Source organism: Grammomys surdaster, unplaced genomic scaffold (genome assembly GCF_004785775.1).
Source record: "Grammomys surdaster isolate TR1022 unplaced genomic scaffold, NIH_TR_1.0 264, whole genome shotgun sequence".
Lineage (NCBI taxonomy): Eukaryota > Metazoa > Chordata > Mammalia > Rodentia > Muridae > Grammomys > Grammomys surdaster.
This window is the reverse complement of record NW_021604705.1, coordinates 897789-919622: the sequence shown is the minus strand read 5'-3', so window position 1 is coordinate 919622 and position 21834 is coordinate 897789. Positions and strand designations below refer to the sequence as shown.

The window sequence follows — 21834 nt, the reverse complement described above, 5'->3', positions numbered from 1 at the left end:
CACAGTTCCTCAGCTGAGCAGGAGGGCAACCCCACAGGAAGACCAGCAGTCTCAACTAACCTGGGCCTCTGAGATCTCTCAGACTCTGAGCCATCAATTGGGTAGCATATGCAAGTTGGTCCGAGGCCCCCAACACATATATAGCAGAGGACTGCCTGGTCTGGCCTCAGTGGGAGAAGCGCCTAACTATTCAGAGACTTGAGGCCCCGGAGTGTGCAGACCTGGCAGGGGTTAGGGACATCATCCTTTTGGTATATCTGAATCTTAGTCCATCTGTAAAATACTTCAAATAGATGTCAAAAGAAAATTTTTTTCATTTGAATCTCTATTTTACTATAAGAACTTGTTAGAAGGTCAGAAACTTCACATTAAAGTAGTGCTTTTTAAATCTTAGTACATGTAAAACAATATTATATAATATTAAAATTACTCAGAATATACATGTCCATAAAAATGGACATTGGAAATTTCCATTTGTGTACTGAGAAGTTAAACCTTAAATCTGGAAAATTAATAATAGAAAAGAAAATGAAAACATTATCAATTTAAATAATGATATAGTTTTGTAAGTAAAAACTATGAAGTCCTACCATATGAATATATAAAGAATATAATTCCTTAAAAAATATTTGAGCCATCATGAGATTATGTTAGAAATACTGGATATAATACAAAGACACTATTAATTCCAATTCCTTAAAAAATTAAAGTACATACATTTTTTAATGCAACTTTGTTTTCTTCTATGCAAAAGCTTAGTTTTTATCTGAATAAGAACATATATTACATAAAAATAGTTTTGTTTATTTTTATAAAGATAGTTTGCTTGTTTGATGCAGTAAGATGAATACTGTACTATATCATAATAAGCAGTTTTGCTCTGTGGTGACATGGAATCTAGTGAGGTTTATCTGAAGTGTGATTATTACCAACTGAAAACAATTGTATAAAAACCACACCAATAGTATTAGGATAGAAACAGAACACATAAGCAAACAAAGCAACTCATTCATGTAGTAAAATGCACATGTATAAAAACAAAGTAAAACACAGTTAAATTCCATTTTTTCATGTTTTTATGTTCTTTTTAAAGGCTGTATTTTCTACTTCCTATTTTCCTATACCTTTGAACATCCCTCTCTCCTATGCATTAAAGGACAATTGAATTTGTTTACATCAGAGGAAAAGGTGCTGAATTTGAAATAAATAACTTTCAGACTTTCTCCTATGGCAATATTTTCTTGATTAAAAAATATATCCTGTAAGAGAAAGAACTCATGTTTACCTGCATGAGCCTAGAAAGTAAGAATATATAGTTGTGTTGCAGTTATGAATTCATTTTGGGAGGTGTGGGGAAATCATTTTTTTCCTACTCACTTTGAAAAATAATAAGAGCCCTTTGCAATGTGTTTTCTGAGGAAACAATCATCTCAGGGACATCTGTGGGACAAATATTTCCATAGTCCCTACCATTGTAATCTAAATATCTTGGTCAAGATCTTATAGATCCTGGGAACTTTGATGCCTGTTCTGATTGTAAGTTCAAAAATTACCTCCAGCATTTTATTTGCAATAGCACAAATATCAACATACCTTGATTTGAAATTCAAAACCGTATCTCTCATATCTAAGGTGCACTCCCTCAGGGATATTAATTAATTTTAGTCTTTTATGGTTGCAGTTGATCCCTTAAACTTCCAATTTCTTTTTTTTGTTTCTGATATGAGATACTTGTCACACTGAAAGAGAATATTCACTATACCATACAAATTTCCATGGATCACATTCCTTTTCTTGAAAACATTGAAGAATCTCCGCAATGACAGAACGTGTATTGACCTTAGTCCTTTGTCTTAACAAAGAGGTGATAAAGGAGTTTGGAACAAATAGATGTATCTGGAAGAGAGAAAACTAGTCTGTACATATGATTCACTCATTGAACTAGTAACTGAAGAAAAAAAGTCTTTTACTTAGGTACAAATAATTCTATCAAAGACACCTGGGAGACTGAGTGTAGACTTGAATTAATTTATAATGTCTTCCTGTGCCTTGACCTCTTTGCATTGGCATAAGGTTGGTAAGTGAGTATTCTGGTTCTTTGTTTTTCTGGATAAATAAGTGACTCTAGAGAGGCGTGAGCCTGACTAATTCACATTCTTTTTTCAAGTCTTTCTTGATTCTCATATTTTGCAGGACACTATATTTAACTCCTTTTCTCCTTTGATATACTATGATTTATTTTTAATGAGTCAGTTTCTAAAAGACAATTATTGATACTATGTTCAAACAACCATTGGTCTGTTAGCTAAATAGTTCTTTATATAGGTAAGAAGACTTAGAAAAAGCAAGATTTCCAAGTGCATTTTACAAAAGTGAAAATTCTAAAATATTACAATTATGGTTTTGTTATGTTTAATTCCCAGTTTAAATATCAATTCATAAAATATTATAAGCAAACAATTCATTTCCATGAGACTATTGATTAGCTCAGTAGCCTCTAACAAGTAACCATAGAAATTATCTTTATAATGCAAACTTAGTACCTGAAAACGGTTCATGTCTCATAATCTTAGGTTGACTACAGGAAATTGCCCACTGAATTATTATTTGCCCTCAACTAAATCCTGAAGTGTTCATCAGTTCTTAGGGTTATACAAAGACTACTTGATTTAGTCTCAGTATTATTTTCATCTCTTTGAAATAGATAATGAAATTGCTATGTTTGAAAACTATTTAAATATAATATAGTAGTATCTTGTCTTATGAATGTAAACATCTTCTACTCTACCAGAACGAAGATTTGAATGCCATGCCTGTAAAAGTACAAAAGTAATTTCTTAGAAACACTATGAACAGAAGAGAATACAACCATGTAACAGAGGAAACATCTGAACTGGGCATTTTACAAGTGTTGTCTGAGCATATTTTGCATATTAATTGTATTCAACTCAGAAAAAAGATATATATGTGATTGAGACTTTATTAGCAATATTTTCCTAGAAATACTATGAAATTTATGAAAATAATTCTCATTTTTAACTAATAATAAATAACTTTATCAGGTTAGAAATTGATGCTGTTCTGTTTAGGATAGGATCTATATAGATCTTTTACCAAAGGCAAGAAATTTAGACTCTTTATTAAGAAAATGCAATATAAATAATGAATACTGATCATGGTCTTAACTATTTATTGATGCATGGTTATTTTTAAACTGTATAATCATCTTTGACATCTAAATTAACATATTAAAACACAGCTATGATCAAGACAGATTTTGATATACAGTATTCTCAAAATTTTCCTACTTTAGTCCTTCAACACCTTCTTCAATTTAAAATATCATTGAAGGAGAGGAGAAGGAGCTGGTGATGTCTGACATTTGTTTTGAGGAGTGATTTGTAATGTGATAAAGTGAACAAGGGATCACTTATATCTGAAAACTACTGAGCATCAAATAACAGAGGGTCTACATCAAATGTAGAAACATTATCATTGAGCAACCCAGAGTATCGCTTGTAACCACAATGATCTCAGCAGTTCCATGTCTGTATGACGGTTTTCTAGACAGTACTGAGATGGTGTTCTTAGCGGAGACACCAAAAAGTGTTTAAAGCAGTATTGACACATCAAGGTTGTGGAAGTCAAGGAAAACAGGACTCTTCCACTGTTATTGAAACTTTGGTCAAGCTTATATTGTGTCTAAGAGCCTGAATCACACCTTTGCTTATAGCTCTCTCCCAAGAATTAAGGATCTTGAAATCTTACTGTTGAGAACAGCTATTGTGGACCAGCAGTCATGACTGTGTGTAAGAGAAGCAAGATACTGCAGCCCATGGACTATAGAATGAGATGCAAGACAGAAGAATCTTCATTGGCACCTTTAAGGCTTTTGATAAGCATATGAATTTGATTCTCTGTGATTGTGATGAGTTCAGGAAGATCAGGCTAAATAATGTAAAACATCACAGAGTTTTGGGTCTAGTCTTGCTACATAGTGAGAACTTGGTTTCCACGACCATGGAGGATCTACCTCCTAAAGATAGTGGCATTGCTCATGTTCCACTTTCTGGAGCTGCATGTGGTCCTGGGATTGAGAAGGCAGCTGCCAAGGGAGTACCAACTGATCTAACTATTCCCTAAGTTTCTGGTGGGTTATCAGGCTGAAGAGTTGAAGATCCATCTCTACAGGTCATGACTACCAGGAAGAGGCACTGTAGCAGCTGCTGATTATTGTTTTTACTACTTCAAGAACTACAGTAGTTCCTACACAGTACCCATGAATATGAGGAACCCCACCTCAGATTGTCTGCAGAGAAACCCCCACCTTCAGGAATTATGGTACCTCTACATAGTATGAGATCACCCATGGGCCCACCAATTAACCTTCTCCCTGCTCAAGTGAGGCCTATAGGCATGTTCCCTCCAGAGATGGGACCACATTAGAGGCCTAACTCCCCAGAAATATATCCGACAAGACTCTAAGATATGACTGATAAACATCAGCCTTTCTTTTTCTGTGCAATGAATCCTTTGAAATTGTGTAGCCTACAAACTTTTTTTGACCCCTCTTACTGCATTAATTATAGATAATAAATACTTAGAGCATTTGAAAAAAAATCAGTGGAAACAACCCAAATGCAAATGAACAGACTGAATTTAAAAATAGCCACTAGATAGAATACCAAACTCAAAAGTAAATGACTTAAGAACTGATATTCAAAATGTAAGTTAAACACACTAAATGTTTACAGAGGAAAGTCTGTCTAAGTAAGCACTCATTTTGTCACATTAATATAAAATCTTATGAAATTTCACCTAATTTATTGTGACAAAATATTGTAAAACATGAGCATTTAATTAACTTTTATAAGGTATGGTGTATGACTGTGTAATATCTTTTCTCCTAGTGCTTAGAGCCCTCAATATCTGACTAGTGACGATTCACTTTTCTATAGATGCAACATAGGTTCCTACAAAAATATTGCTGACAGAAGACAAGAGCAGCTGGAACCAGGAAAGCTGGAGTCATATGCAGGCTCTGCATGTGCTGCAAACTTCTTTATACAAATCCTTATCTCTTGAGATGCTCTACATAGTCCTTTGTCTCTCTTTCCCTGCCTCCTATTTCCTCTTTGGCTGCTTGGCTTCAGTGATAGTTCTCACAGAAGTATTTTCACTTTATTTATATTTCTTGATGCTATACTAAAATTAAATGAGAGAAATGTTCTGAGTAAAGTTTGGTAAAACAGAAACCTTCACTTATTTTTTTTTAACTTTACGTTTTATTGAAATAGTCATTTTTATTTTATTGTTTTATTGAAAATAGATTCTTCTCTCGAAATAGTAGGCCACATCTTCTTCTTCCTCTACTTCTCGCAGACCCTTCCCACCTCTCCCCTTCCCTGGATCATTCATTTCAGAAAGGAGCAGGCTTCCAGGAGACAACATCTCAACATGACAAAACAAGCTACAATGAGAAATAAAGCGAAACCCGTCATGTTGAGGCTGAATTGGACAACCCTACATGAGGAAAAGAGTTCCAAGAGCAGGCAACAAAGTCAGGGACAACCAGTCCCACTTTTAAGAGACTCACCAACAAAACCAACTTCTAGCCATAATGTATATACAGAGACCTGGTGAAGAACCATGTAGGCACCATGACTGCTGCTTCAGTGAGTCCATTTGTGCCCTGCTTAGGTGACTCAGTAAGCTGTGTTCTAACCCCTCTAACTCATACAATCTTTTCTCTCCCACTTCTTCCAGCTTCTTTGAGCTCTAAGAGGTGGAAAATAACCGAGATTTCCAATTTACACACTTGCTGTAAAATGTGTGGCTGACCTGAATCTGCTCCTATCCACCAGCAAAAGCCTCTGATGATGACTAGACAAGGCACTAAACTATGTGTATAGCAGAATTTTATTAGAAAGCATTTCATTGATATTTTTGTCAGTCATATTTGGTTCTATCCTAGGTCCCTGGGCTATCCAGTCTCTGGTTCCTGGCCCTTTAGGCAATGTCAGCCATGAGATGACTTTGCTTGCATGGGCCTCAAGTTAAATCAGACATTGGTTAGCCACTCCAACAAGTTCTATGCCATAATTTGCCCTAGTATATCATGCAGGTGGGTCAGACTAAGGGTAAAACTTTTTTTTTTTTTTGTAGCAAGGTTGGTGCAAAATACCCTACTGCATCAGAACAAGAACTTGTGGGTGAAGGCTCCATTCAGGCACTAGCTTTAGCCCCTGATGATGCTCACTGTGTTGTGTGGATGTTGCCCTTGGCATCAGGCACTGTTAGCAGTTTTCAGAGATAAAGACCTTCTGTGCTAACATCAGCCTGGAAACTTTATAGATATCCACAGGACCTTCTGGGCTAACAACTTGAAAGAATGCAACCCAGACCCACCAGTGGAACTAGCCTTGTTTGGCTACAAAAGATGACTGGTTAAGAGTTAACATTCTCCTATACTAGGAGTCATCACTAGGGTCATGTTCATAGATTCCAGGAAGTTTCCACTGTACTGTTTCCATATCATCCTACAAATACTCCCCAATTCCAGCGGTCTCTCCCCTCATTATCTACATCCATCGTTCTCCACCACCATGTTATCCCTTATGCTTCTATCCCCACCAACAGAACTTATTCTAATTCCCATAGTTCCATGTGTTCCACTGAGAGCCCTCCTTTAGTTAGCCTTTTGGGGTATGTGGGTCACATTTTTATTTAAATAACAGCTAATATTGACTTATAAGTGAATATATACTATATTTTTCCTTCTTGGTATGGACTAGCTAGGTATGGACTAGGTGTGAGTCCTCAAAGTTCCATCCATTTGCCTGCAAATTTCATGATGTCATTTTTTTAAAAAGCTTAGTAACATTGTCAAAATCTATGACATTTTCTTTATCTATCCATTGCATACTTATGTTGTTTCCAGTTTCTGTCTATTATGAATAAGGCAGAAATGATCACAGTTGACCAAATGTCCTTGTAGTAGGATGCAATGTCCTTTGGGTAAATGCCAATGAGTGGTATAGATGGGTTTTGAGGTAAATTTATTGCCAGTTTTCTGAAATAAACACGATATTGACTTCTATAGTGGCTACATGAGTTTGCACTCCTACCAGCAATAGAGGAGTATTCACTTTGTTCCAAATTCTCACCAGCGTGATCAGTTAATGTGGATTTTTAATAGTTAACCATTCTGACAAGCATAAAATAGAATCTCAAAGTACTTTTGAATTGAATTTTTCTGTTGACTAAGGATGGTGAACACTTCTTTATATGTTTATCAGCCATTTAGACTTTTACTCCTTTTTTGAGAATTCGCTGTTTAGATCTGTATTCTATTTTAAACTGGGTTATTTGATTTTTTTAATACCTAATTTCTTAAGCTATTTATGTATTTTGGATTTTAACCCTCTATCAGATGTGGAGTTGGTAAACATCTTTTTTCATTCTGTAGGTTGTTGCTTTGTCATATTGATTGTGTCCTTTGTCATACAGAAGCTTTTCACTTTCATGACATTCCGTTGATTAATTGTTGATTTGAGCCTGTGTTATCAGTATTCTATCCAGAAAATTGTCTCCTTTACCAATGCATTCAAGGCTATTTCCTACCACCTTTCTATCAGGTTCAATATCTCTGCTTTTATGTTGACGTCTTGAAAACCTGTAGACTTGAGTTTTTTGGACAGTGCTAAATATGGATACATTTGCATTCTTTACTTGAAGACATCAGGTTTGACAAACACAAGATTTGAGCTTTGTTTGTTTGTTTGTTTGTTTTTTGTCTTGTTTTTACTATGGCTCTGTAGTATAACTTTAAATCAGGGATGGTGATAACTCCAGCAGTTATTTTATTGTCCATGACTGGTTTGGCAATTATGTTTTTTTTTTCCATATGAAGTTGACAATTGTCCTCTCAAGGTCTGTAAAGAATAGTGTTGGAATTTCAATGGGGACTGTGTTGAATATATAGATTGCTACTAGTGGAATGGCCATGTTTACTAAGTTAGCCCTAAGGATCCATGAGCATGAATGGTCTTTCATTTTCTGATATCTTCTTCAATTTCTTCCTCCAAATCACTGAAGTTTTTATAATTCAAGTCTTTGACTTGTTTGGATATAGTTATGCAAAGATATTATATTATTTTAGGCTTTTATAAGGGTATTATTTACTTGATTTTGTTCACAGCATGCTTTTCGTTTGTATATAGGAAGAGTACTGATTACAATTTGTAACCTCTTTGCTCCAAATACAAGGGCACCCACTTTTGTAAAAGAAGCACTCATACAGCTTAAATCACATATTGATCCTCATACACTGATAATGGGTAACTTCAATATTTAATTTTCACCAAGAGACGGGCAATCCACACAAAAACTAAACAGAGAAATACGAGAACTAACAGACTTTATAAACCAGATGCATTTAACAGATATTTACAAAATATTTCACCCAAACACACACACACACACACACACACACACAAATACTGTCATCCCAACTTGTCATGGAACTGTCTTCAAAACTGACCACGTTCCCTGACATAAAGCAAGTCTGAATAGATACTAAAAAATGGAACTAACTTTCTGCATCTCATCATTCCACAATGGTTTAAAGCTGGAAGAAGAACAGAAACAACAGAAAGCTTACAAACTCATGGAAAAATGAACAACTATCTACTGAATAAAAAATGGGCCAAGACACAAAGAAAGAAATTAAAACTCTCGAGAATTCAATAAAAATGAATGCATATCATATCCAAACTTGTAGGATACAATGAAAGTGATGCTAAGAGAAAAGATCATAGCAATAATAGCCTACATTTAAAAGGGGGTGGGGTGGTGGGTCTCAAGCAAACACCTGGAAGTTCTAACACCAAAGGAAGTAAGTATACCCACGAGGATTAGATGGGAAGAAATAATAACACTAAGGGCTGAAATCTATAAAATAGAAACAACAACAACAACAAATAGGAGAACAATATAATCAAAGAAACAAAGAATTTGTTCTTTAAGAAAATCAACAAAATAGACAAATCTGTATCTAACCTAACTAAAGATGGAGAATATTCAATTGAAAAACATCAGAAATCAAAGGGAGACATAACAACAACATTGATGAACTCCAGAGAATCTTAAAGGCATATTTTATAAACATGTACTCCATCAAAATGGGCAACCTAAAAGAAGTAGATAACTTTTTTGATATATACCCTTACTAGTATTAAACTAATATCAGATTAACAACATAAATAGAATTATAACCCCTAAATAAATAGAAACAGTCGTTAAAATCTCTTGACCAAAAAAACAAAACAACCACACCCCCCAAAAAACCAAAAAGTCCCAGGGCCAGGTAGATGGTTTTACTGCAGAATGCTACCAGACTTTCAAAGAAGAGTTAACACTAAGTACTCCTTCAATTATTTCACAAAAGAAAAACAAAAAGAACTTTATAAAATTTATTCTATGAAGCCACAATTACCCTGATACCCAAGCCACATAAAAGAATGACAAATAGAGAATTACAGACCAACTATCCTCATGAATATAGATACAAAAATACTCATTAAAATACTCACAAACTTGATTTCAAGAACCCATCAAAAACATCATCCACCATGATCAAGTTGACCTCATCCCAGAGATGTAGTAGGTCAACACAGAAAAATTGGTCAGTGTATTCCACTGTATAAATAAACTATAAAAAACATCACACATGATCATTTCATTAGATGACAAACCACGTTTGACAAAAATCTAAGACTCCTTCACAATTTATTTCTTATTCATTGTAACGAACTTTCTCTTAAGAACATAAAAGTTATTGCTATCTCTTTCCACGTGCACCAGAGATTTAACGCACAGGCTAGTTTTAACTTAGTTTTAAGTACATTATACTTAATTTAGTTGTATAAAACACTCCAAAATAGAAGCTTGAACATATGTTTATTCACAATCAAAGAAATACAAACATATCTGTATGATTAAAGTTTTCTCCAGTTGCTTACATTTGGATGTGCTTACACATCACACGTTCTTAAAAGCAATGCCATCTTATTTGCATATACAAAATAGTAATTAGAGATTGATGAATAGAATTTGACTTTAGAATTTCCAATTTCCCAGGAATATATTAACTACATGGAGAACAGAATATGGAAACCTGAATCCTTTGCAAAATTATTCATGAATTATTATACCAAAAATGTCATCTATGCAAACATAGTGATATTTTGTGGGAACTCTCCCTAGATACATGCAACACTTCATATTACACTAATGAATTCATTTTTATTGAAAAACAGTCCTTTTATGTAGCTACTCTAAAATGTGCTCTTGTATGTTTGCATGGACATGTATAATGTCATTTTGAATTTTTTTTAAGTTTACACTGATGAAAACGTATGCACATAACAATATTAGTAGCTTTAAAATTTCCTTTATATTTGACTTTTTAAAAACATTATAAAATGACTTTATTTTTATAGTTAATGAAAATTATGTAGATTGTTATATATCTTATTCCAAATCAAAGATAAGGTGACTTTGAGATTATTAGTTGTAACATAGAGTAAATTTTCATTATGAGTGCAATAAAAGTAAATATATAACATGATAGAGTAAACAAGAATAATTTCCTGTTGATATATCAGGCAGAATTCTACATAGAATAAACATAAAAATTCAATAACTGCATTTTATAAAATTGTATAAAAAACAGCAACAAAGTATGTAATTCTTGGTTAGTAAGAAAAAGTATTTAAAGTTTGTCTCTGCCTAATCCATTGCCAGTGACAAGCAATATGAAATAATGAAAGATCAGGTAAGGAAGCCAGCAGCCAGTTGAATTAGAAAGATTGGCCTATTTATCCAGAAATTATGTCTCGTTCTTTCTCCCAGCCACATGCTCCAAGAAATAAGTCTCAGACTCAAAATATATTTTAAAATATCTTTGCAGTATTTCTATGCTCCTCTCTGACTAGATCATAACTTAATATATCCCCTGAACTCAGGTAACATGTGTCTGTCTTATTGCATCTTCCTGGGTGAATCTCCCCAACTCTTGCTCTATCCCAGAATTCTTTCTGTCTCCCAGATTTCTCATCTTATATTCTACTCTTTCCTATAGGCCATAGGCTTTTTAAATTGACAGGAGTTGAATTTGTATAATACATAAGATATTCTCTTTATATGTTTAAAATAAAGAACATGTATCTTTAATGCAAAGGACATTATTTCTACTAACTAGCTTGTCTAGAATATGGTATTATATGGTGAGTATGGAAGAGTAAACCAGCACTAAAGGACACTAATACCTCATAGTGCCTTGATTAAATGCACCTTAAAGAGGCTTCTACTTGTGTTCCATTGGAATTTTTTTTCTTTTAATCTACAACAAAGGCTAGTTCTGTATGAAAGAGAAACTTGTTTCACATAGAGTATAACATTCAGTCTGGTATACACAAGCACATTAATTCCCTGTAAGGAGAGATTGTTTTTATTATATATTGTAGACAAATACCTTATTTACAGTTACTGTGAGTCTGTACATGAATGGTACTTCTTCCTTACCATGGAGCAAATAGTCCAACATATAAAATTAACCTCAAATATCTGTTCAAACCCTTAATCCAACTGTTGCCTATGATCAGTTTCTCTCTCTCTCCCTCTCTTGCTCTTTTGCTCTCTCACTCTTGCTCTCTCACTCTGTGTGTATCAATGTGGCAATATATCACACTCAGATATAATGGTATACTTTGCTTTTTCTACCAAATTCTAAGGAAACAGAACAGAAGAAAGAATAACTTAGTTGAAATAAATTAATATGTATGAACAGAATAGGGATTAAATAATAAAAAGATAAAAGATCATGTGTATGAAGATACTACCTTTTATAATACCTAAAATATTAGAGGTCTTAGAAGATGAATTGGTGGATAAGAGCTCTTGCTACTTAAGCAGGAAGACACGATTTGAATCCCTAACATCCACATACAAATCTGGGCATGGGATACCAGTTACCCCAACACTGAGTAGAAGTAGTGTATAGATAATGTAGACTCAAAGACTTCACTAGCAGGTAACCTGTCCCAAGATTGTGAGCTTATGATTCAGTGAGATGTTCTGTCTCAAAGCAATAAAGTATGGAGGAAAACACCAGACATGTCTCTCTGGCATCTACCTCAATCAGATCTTTAAAAAACATAGTTGGTAAATTTACTTCTAAGTTTTTAATTTCTCTCCTGATAGAAAATTTGTGAAAAAGATTGAACCTTGCCTCTTAAAACTACAAAAACAAAATTCTTAGATGCCTGAAAATATCCAATGACAAGAGCTTTGCAGGGGGAGAAGAGTCACTGATAATTTTAGTTATATCCAGACACCAAGGTCAAGATGGATAAAATGAAATTTAGTTTTCCAAGAATTAGAAAATAATCGATCTTCCTGTTCTTTCAACATTACAAAAATAAATTTAAAATTATGAACAATTGTGAAAGATATGTGTACCTTAATATGTATGTATGTATGTATGTATGTATGTATATATGTGTGTGTGTGTGTGTGTGTGCGTGTGTGTTATGTACATATATATATATGTATGTATGTATGTATAGTGTGTAATAAAATAAGAAAACTTACAAAGGAACCTGTGTGTGAATACATATAATGGCCAGAGTAGAGACTTGGATAGTGTTCTTTTGTTGGGTCTTCCATCTTTAAAGATAGTGTCTCTTATTTGCTTTAAAGTCACCAAGTACAGTTGAGAGTACACCAGTAGGCCTCATGATTCAATGTCTCCCTGTTTAGTATCAGATTTATAAGCTTATCAGTATTCCTGTCTTTATAAAATGGATTCTGAGCACTGAATTCTGAGCATTGCAAAGTAAGCATTTTACTGACTGAGTCATCTTTCAAGCTCTCCAAACATGTTTTGACGAAATAAATTTTATCTAAAACTGAAGAAAATGTTTGTTTTCCATTTTCCTTCTCCTGCCATACGTTTCTTTACATGATTCAGTTTTTCAAGTCCACAACTTGATATTTTTCTTTCTTACTATCTCCTATCCACCTTCAAAGGAATTTGAAGACTCTTCTATTAAGTCTATTTCTAGTTTGCCTCTAGTCCCACATTTTCACTCACACATGTTCATTAACAGAGTTCCGCCAATAGAGTAAAGTAAAACCCTTTGGTATTTGAGGAATCAGAAGAAATGAAGAGAGAATCTTTGACTAAGTTCTTGCCTTGACATCCAGAGAAAGTTATTTGTTTTGATATTTAATGACATAGTGTTTTCCTGTCAGTGACGATTTTCTTATGTGATAGACGAGATTTTCTACTTAATTGGGTTTAAATGCTCCCTGAAGCTAGAGCAGCTTAAAGGTCTACTGAAAAATGATGCCTCTAACAAGGATAAAGTTTTCATTCTGAATTAAAATTGAACATTTAACCAAATAGTGACCTCAATCAGGGTCTTCCATAGTTTCGTGGGTAGAAACTAATAGTTCTGTAGAAAAAAACCCTTTAAGAGATATTTTGACTGTGCTTTGATTAATTCAATTGAACTCATACTTTGTTCAAAGGATAAGAAACAAAAAGCTAGAAATCCAAGAGAATAGTTCTGAGAAAATAGTCACATGATGTAAACAGAAGATAAACATGAAAAAAAGTGATAATGACCATAGGCACTGGTCAGAAATGATGACTAGTGGCAACAGAAAATAAAATAATGAAGAGTGGAAATCATAGGCCCTGAAATGTTTCTACAGTTTATTTATTGTTAGTACATGGCAACTTCTGTAGTAATCTCATTACCAAATAGAGTTTCACAGTCCCAGGGAAACATACTATCATCATCTTATCCCACTGATTAAATAAAGCACCAAGTGTCATGGAATTGTTTTTTTTTTTTTCATCAGAATTGTCAAATATCCATCAAAAATAATTTAGACCAATTATAAAATTATATATTAATGAGATTCATTCTCTTAGTCTTATAGATTTTCAACCACCACCAATCTGACTGTTTTAGGTTTTTGAGTAGATACAGAACACTAAAACCTACTGATGTTTATATACTCCAATGCAATGTCTTATGTATCTTGTAACTTAATACTATCTCTGTAGGTTGTCAAAATGTCTCTTTAAAATTTGGATTTTATGTCATCCTATATAGGAGTCTGGTGAAGTAACAAATTTAACCTTTACAAACAACCAGATCTCTAGTCCCCTAAATCCTTTCAAGGGAATCATAGAAACGTAAAAATAAAACAAAACACTAGGGCATCTTAGCTGTGAATTCTTTCATCTTAATGATGCCCCTCACTCAGGGATGGCTTGGTAGCTTCCTTTCTTCTACAACCAGATTTTTAAGATTTATTTATTTATTTATTTATTTATTTATTTATTTATTTATTTAAAACTCCAAATTTTACTCCCCTCCTGGTGGTTGTATATGTGTTAAGAACCTCATATCAGCTGGTGTATGCCGCCTGGTTGGTGGTCCAGTATTTGAGAGATCTCAGGGGTCCAGATTAATTGAGACTGCTGGTCTTCCTATGGGGTCGCCCTCCTCCTCAGCTTCTTCCAGCCTTTTCCTAATTCAACCTCAGGGGTCTGCAGCTTCTTTCCATTGGTTGAGTGAAAATATCTGCATTTGACTCTTTCAGCTGCTTGTTGTGTCTTTTGGAAGGCAGACATGATAGGTCCCTTTTTGTAAGCACTATGTAGCCTGAGTAATAGTGTCAGGCGTTGGGACCTTTCCTTGAGCTGGATCCCACTTTGGGCATTTCACTGGACCGTCTTTTCCTCAGGATCCTCTCCATTCTATCTCTGCAGTTCTTTCAAACAGGAACAACTATGGGTCAGAGTTTTGACTATGGGATGGCAAATTCCTTTCCTCATTTGATGCCCTGTCTTTTTGCTGGAGGTGGGTTCAATAACTTCACTCTCCCTACTGTTGGGCATTTCATCTAAGGTCCCTTTCTTTGAGTCCTGAGAGTCTCTCACCTCCCAGGTTTCCGGTGCATTCTGGAGGGTCCCCTCAACCTCCTAGCTCCTGAACCAGGTTTTTAACACTTAATAGTTTCAATGCTTATTATGTCATTTTGTAACTAGCAATATGTGAAGCAATGAAATCCTAAATGTGGCTTTCAGGCTTAGTAGAATAGAGGAAAGTAAAAGTGTCATGTTTCTTTTCTAGAAATTATTGTAAAATAAAATTTTTCTATTTCTGGTATCCCAACAGTAAAGGATATAAAATTAAATTTGTTGTTAAATATATTTTGAATGTAGTTACATAATTTGACAAAAGGTAGATAATATATTTTTTCAACTTTATTATCTATGTCATTTATACATTTTGATTTTTAGAAGAACAGAAATTCCATCCCTCCATTAAATGCATTTTAAAAGTTATGAAATGCCCCCACTTAAATAATTGCTCTGCTTTTTTATCTTAAGAGCTAACAACAAGGATATGAATTTCCACCTTGAATCTGCTATTTAATCACCTTGCATAAACTTGAGCAAGTTATTTCCTCTGGTGAGAATGTCCTTTTCTGGATGGATATCTATGGTTCTTTCAAGCTTAATATCCACAAAGGATTCCACTCTTAGGATGTCCTTATTTTTAGCATGGAACCACGGATACTCTCTTTTGTTTGTAGGTATTATTTTAGACAGCCTCTAGACATACAACCTGCACATGTGTGAGTGTACGTACACACTTGTGCATATGAAGACACACACAGTAGCACTGCTTTTTGATACTTACAATAGAAATGATTAATAAGGATGATCCAAATAATAAAGTTGCTGTGATAATCTTTCACCACTATAAAGTGGCATTGTCTTGGAACCCTGCTTCCTGGCATTGATTTTGATAGAAATAAACTTGTTCCCAGTTTCCAGCTTATCAGCCTCTTTAACTGCAAGTGAAAATCATTTTCTTTTTCAAAATAATAATAATACATATGCATGCATATGTACACATATATACATATATAATATATGTGTATGTATATAATATATAAAATGTATAATAACATGTATATATATACATATATATATATATACACACACACAATATGACATCCAATTATGTTTAGTAATTTTCCATAAGAACATTTAAAAGACAAAGTGAAATAACAAATGTGTTTGACAAATTAAATGAAAATGGAATTAGATACTCTACATTGCTTTATAGTTGACAAATTAACATAATCCTGTTTGTAGTATTAGATTGACCTGTACGAATGTCTTTATCTCAAAGTAAACTATCACTTTTATAGTTTCTTTAACTTTGGCATGCTTTCTCAAATTACAGATAGTAATTCAACATATGGGTTTTTAAAGTATATTTTGTTCTCAGTTGTAGCTTTCCCCATGTTTGAAAGCATATTATTAACAGTTAGAAACCTGGAAATGTGAGTTTAAAATAACAATGTGAGGTATCTTTTTGAGCAGAATCACTTTTTAAAATTTGTGCTCATAGATAAGATTTTCTGGATGTAGCAAGCTTATTGTCAGGCAGAATAGTACATATTCAGGGAAACAGTGTCTCTGGGGCACTTACAAGTATCTCATTCACTTATCATTGAAAGCAAGGTGGCACACTATTTGATTATATAAGCACAGAAGTTTTGAAGCCTGCTTTTAGTGAGTGGACATCATGGAGAAAGCTCTATACCTATTAATAATACAGATTCTTAGAAGCCAATGGATGGAATTGCTTGATTAGTCACTGGCAGTTTTTGAAGGAAATATATTTTTAGTCAATTCCAAAGCAAAGTTGAGCCAGTGTCTAGGTCATTGTCTCTGAAAGAGCATTTTTTTTTTTTTTTGCTTTCTATAATGTTTTCAGCTTTTGAATTAAAAAGTAGTTTGTAACTGAGTTTTTGTCACTAGCAACTTTTTAGAAAAGTAGTTACCTGACATTTTTATTGATTTAACTTATGTTAGAAAATGAAATGTCAGACACTATTAATTGCATTTTTACAGTAAGTTGCTATATCAGGAGTAACAGATAAATGATTTTTTTTCCTGTCTGACTCACAATGAACATATTCGTTTAAGTGTGTTCAATTTAGATGAATGTAATATGTCTACGTTCATTACAGTTCAACCTGCCTGTACAGTTGAATTAATAAGGTGATAGTTACTATCTCTACAATAGTGGAGCGTTGTCATGAGTCTGAAGCAAGAAAAGGTATTTCCTTATATTTTATACAACCACAAATAGACACTTTCAAAAATCATAGATTCATATATAGAAAATTTCTCTTGAATTTCAAGTGAATTTATGTTTGTAAATATGGTCAGTCACTAGTTTCTGCTTTGCTTTGGGGTTCCCAAGGGTTGTTCTTCGTCATGTGGAAATGACAGATGGAACTGAGAGTCTAACAGTCTCTCCACATGTGAATCTCATATTTCTCATGATGCTATCCTATATCTGTGCTATCTGTGCTTCCATGATATTGGTGAAATTATTTGTACATAGAAATTATTTTTCCTTAAGTTTAATGAAGAAAGAGCTAAACACATGTGATTTATCTAGACATTTTTCTAACCATGAGAGCTTATATTCAGAGTACATCTTAGAATTCCAATAAATCTCTTCAACACTTTCCTATTCTTCACAGTGCTGTGGGTTGTGTTATTCATTGACAAGTTCAGACTAATGCATTATTGTGGTGGTTGAAATGAGAAATGTATCCCACGGGCTCATATATTTAAATATTTGGTTTCCAGTGGCACTATTTGTGGAGATTTTGGAAACTTTAGCAGATGTAGCCTTGCTTATGAAATAAGAAAGTTTATTATTAGTGGTGGGCCTGTCACTCACTCTTGAATTATAAGTCAAAATAAACTATTTCTCCTTGATTCACTTTTAGACCTGAAGTCATTTATCACAGCAACATAAAGTAAGTAATAAAATTATTATTGGGATACTTGATCTTTACATTTAGAATTATATTTTATGTCACATAATTATATAATTTTGATCCCATCATACATAATTCAAGATTTCTAAAAATACTTCATTTTACTAGTCTGTAACAAAACACAAAAACAGAAATCAAACATATCTCATTCATTTATTGCTAACACTTTTCATGGCTGCAATCTTGATGGACATTTTCCACCTCTGTCCTTTATCTTCTATGCCCAGGGATACTGATTTCACTGATGCAAGCTTGAAGTTTCTCTATTAGAAACTGATAGGATTTCAATGTTGATTAGATAGTATTATATTTCCATAAAATAATTTGTTTACATATTTTTTTACTGTTTTGGTTGTTCTGTATAGCAATCTACAATTTCAAAATTTGTACAACATTATATCTGTATAAGACCAATAAGAAATATAGGAAGATCATACATAAGAGGGAGGATAAAATAACAGAAATATGTCTGTGATAAGAATTTATATGATTGGCTACCTAAAAATAACTATAAAACATGTAAGTTTGTGTATGCACCTAAAAAATATTAAATAAATTTCCTATCTGTACTCATATATGTGTGGATATAAGGGAGACGTGTGCATTATATATAATATAAATATAATGTATTTTAATTACACATAAATGTATATATATAATAAAAGGTAAAGGGTCACAAAGTTGAATAACTGAAAGAAGAGATAGGTACAGGAGAGGAGTTAGAGAGGATTGGAGACAGAAGGAATCAGGTAATTTTATTATAGTCACTAAAAATAAAAAAACTATAGTACAAAATATGAAAATCACATTATTTTCGTGTTATAATTTGGCAGACAAACCTAATTTGGCAGTGAATCAATAGATGCTGTTATGATTATCTTAGAATACTCCTAAGATTTCCTTATTTCTTTTCAAAAGATTATTTCTACTAGAACCCCATATTAATTCATTCTAGAAAAGATGAAATTGATGGCCTTAAATTCTAGTAAGCAGTTGGTAAGAGTGAATCTGTCTCTCAAAAACTATGCCTATTCACTTGTAGCCATGTATGAGGCTTTTCCTAAATTAGCAGCTATACAAGCAAGCCTGAGATATTTAATTATTGCTTCATAAACACAAATCCAATAAACAGGCTGTCATTTGACCAGCAATTCAGAAATTTGTCACTCTTTCCAAATTAGAATTGATACTGACTTGCTGCCAATGTAGGCTTTCCAGAGACAATTTCACATGTTCAATGTGATTGCATTTATTGTTTAATGTGAACATCTTAAATTAATCATTAATAAAACAAAATTTCCCTTCACAAATTGGCTAACATCACATCTTTCCTAGACCACCAGAGAGTTGCAATTTTGATCACACCTGGTTTCAAGTCTCAAATAAAGTTAAACATTGCTTACAGTTAACTACAAGGAAAATCACTGATTGCAGAGATAAGAAGACCATTGAAGTCAGGAAACTATATTTATATGTTTTAATCTGTGCTTATGTAACATTCTATTCCTTTAGTAATCCATATACTCATACTAGAATGAGGCAGAGAGAGTCTAATTTTGTAGCTAGTCTGGTTTACATACTGAGCTCTAGGCAAGCCATGGCTACAAACTGAGATCTTAAGTCAACAATGATATAATAACCACAAACCAAACAAAATCCTACTAAAATCTGAAAGCTCTAATTCTATGCAAAAAAAATGTTACTTTCTATCATCATAAAAAATTATAGTGAGAAGATAAAACTTTTCTTAAAATAAAACTCAGGTTTCTATTATATTTTGGTTTGCAGACTTACAATGGTGTAATTTGAAATGTTTTATAAAACAATGACAGACAAGTATATACACACATATGCACATATACATGAACACACGTGCATACATACACACAGAAACCCACATATGTCCATACATTCACACAAATATGCATGCAAACACACATACACACATATACACTCACACTAACATGTACAAACACAGGAAAACACATCTATAGACAAGTGCACACATACATACACTTTTGCATGCAGATGCAAAAACTCACACAATTACAAACATGCAAACACATGCACAGACATGTAAATATATATAAACACACATGCATGCCTACACTCATGCACACACATATACATCACACACACACATATATATGTATACATATACACATCCATACACATACCTATGCACAAGTACAATTTTGCACACATACATATGAATATCAACTTAGAGAAATAAAAGAAATTGAAGAAAGTTGATAACATATGCACTCTATAGTTTAGAAGGTAACCTAAACACAAAGTTTCTAGAATATAGCTCCAGATGTTGTCTTTGTCTTTAGGTTTATACTTCACAATCTTTGAAATAAAGAAAGTAGTATGTGGAGAAGTTCTGATTAAGTACCAAAAACACATGAAACAGAAAGGGTTTTGGTACAGAGTTAATTCTTTCCCTTTAATTACGAGCTTCCGGATGGAGAGACAGTGGACTGAGCAGATGGCAGTCTGGAACAATGTCTCAGTAGAAAAGCACTTACTTTGCAAGCATTAGGACCTACATTTGGATCACCAGCATTAATAAAATGTATGGCCAGTGCCATGTGAGGCAGACACATAAGTATCTCTGGAACTTTGGAGTTTGTATAGGAAACAAACCACCTCTAAGACAAGATAGAAACTCTGCCTGAAGGGAACAAGATGGGAAGAGATAGAGGACAACCAAAATTCTTGAAGAGCCTCTGTATATGACTGTGCATGTGTTGCACATACATGCATACTCCTCACCACACAAGAATCTCTAGTGATTTAACGTTATCTTTCTCTTCTGGGTACCAAACAGTAGACAAGCAAATGGAGATTTTGTTTATGAATGTAAATTTTGCTTCTGGAAGGTAACTTTTGGAAGATACTGTGCCTGAGGCTTCTCAAGTGATGAGTTAAAAGTTATTTTCACTCTAAAGGTGCATTTTGACATTGGGTGCTTAGGTCATGTTTTGTCATAGTCTGGAGTAGTGCTTTTTGACCTCATTCTGTCTTAATGTTGCACTGTACTAAGTACAAAAATTATTATACTTTCCCTCACATCAATCTTGCTAACTATGTATTGTTATTCCCCTTAATTTATTTCGAGAACACTGAACTCTCCAGTACTGGAACTATTTTAAGGCACAGGCTGACATTCAAAGTTCTCTTTCTTCCCTGTATGAATAAAAATGCAGTAAATACTCACCAAAACCATGAGTTTTTAAATTTTGTTTGTAACAAGCTACAAAAAGAATTGGAGGCAAAAAATGAGTCAACAATATCTACTTTTGTGCAACAGAGGTACAGGATTTTGGGGGTCTTAATAGATTATGATAAAAGTCATTAGAATTCTTAAAGCAATTTCTTGCCTAATAATGAAGTTTCAAATGTAGGTTTTGTTCAATATGAATTGTATCATCAAATAATTCAGGTTGCAAAAAACCACAGTGAATGGATTTCCACATTTTTAATTTTATACTCTAGGTCCATATTTACAACCAGCTAATTGTGACTTCATACATAGCTGGCTGCTGGATAATGGCAAAGTCATTGGAGCAGTTGTGAGCATAGGCATCAATAGCTCTTAAGTCACACTGACCTGAGCACAATTTCAGGCTCTGAAGAATGGCCTGGGTCAAAGTGTTTGAGCCCTCCTTTCACGTGCTTAATGAGAAAATCATAAAGCATAGTTTTCAGCAAAGAATAAGCTGATAAAAAATACAGTGTTTGCACAGTGCTAGTTTACAAGAGGCACTCCATGGTTTTAGTGGGCAGTAATCATTATGATAATTGCAGCAATTTGATAGTAAATATCCACTCTTCTAATTAAAGGCAGTACTCTGAAAGAATACCTGCCAG

General features: G+C 33.7%; 1 protein-coding gene and 1 pseudogene across 1 annotated transcript in view; both read left to right on the top strand.

Moving 5' to 3' along the window:
* Znf804b (zinc finger protein 804B) overlaps positions 1–21834 on the top strand; it is a 532472-nt gene that overhangs the window by 405064 nt on the left and 105574 nt on the right. The gene's annotated exons all lie outside the window — the stretch shown is intronic.
* On the top strand, positions 3800–4446 carry LOC114628103 (annotated as a pseudogene).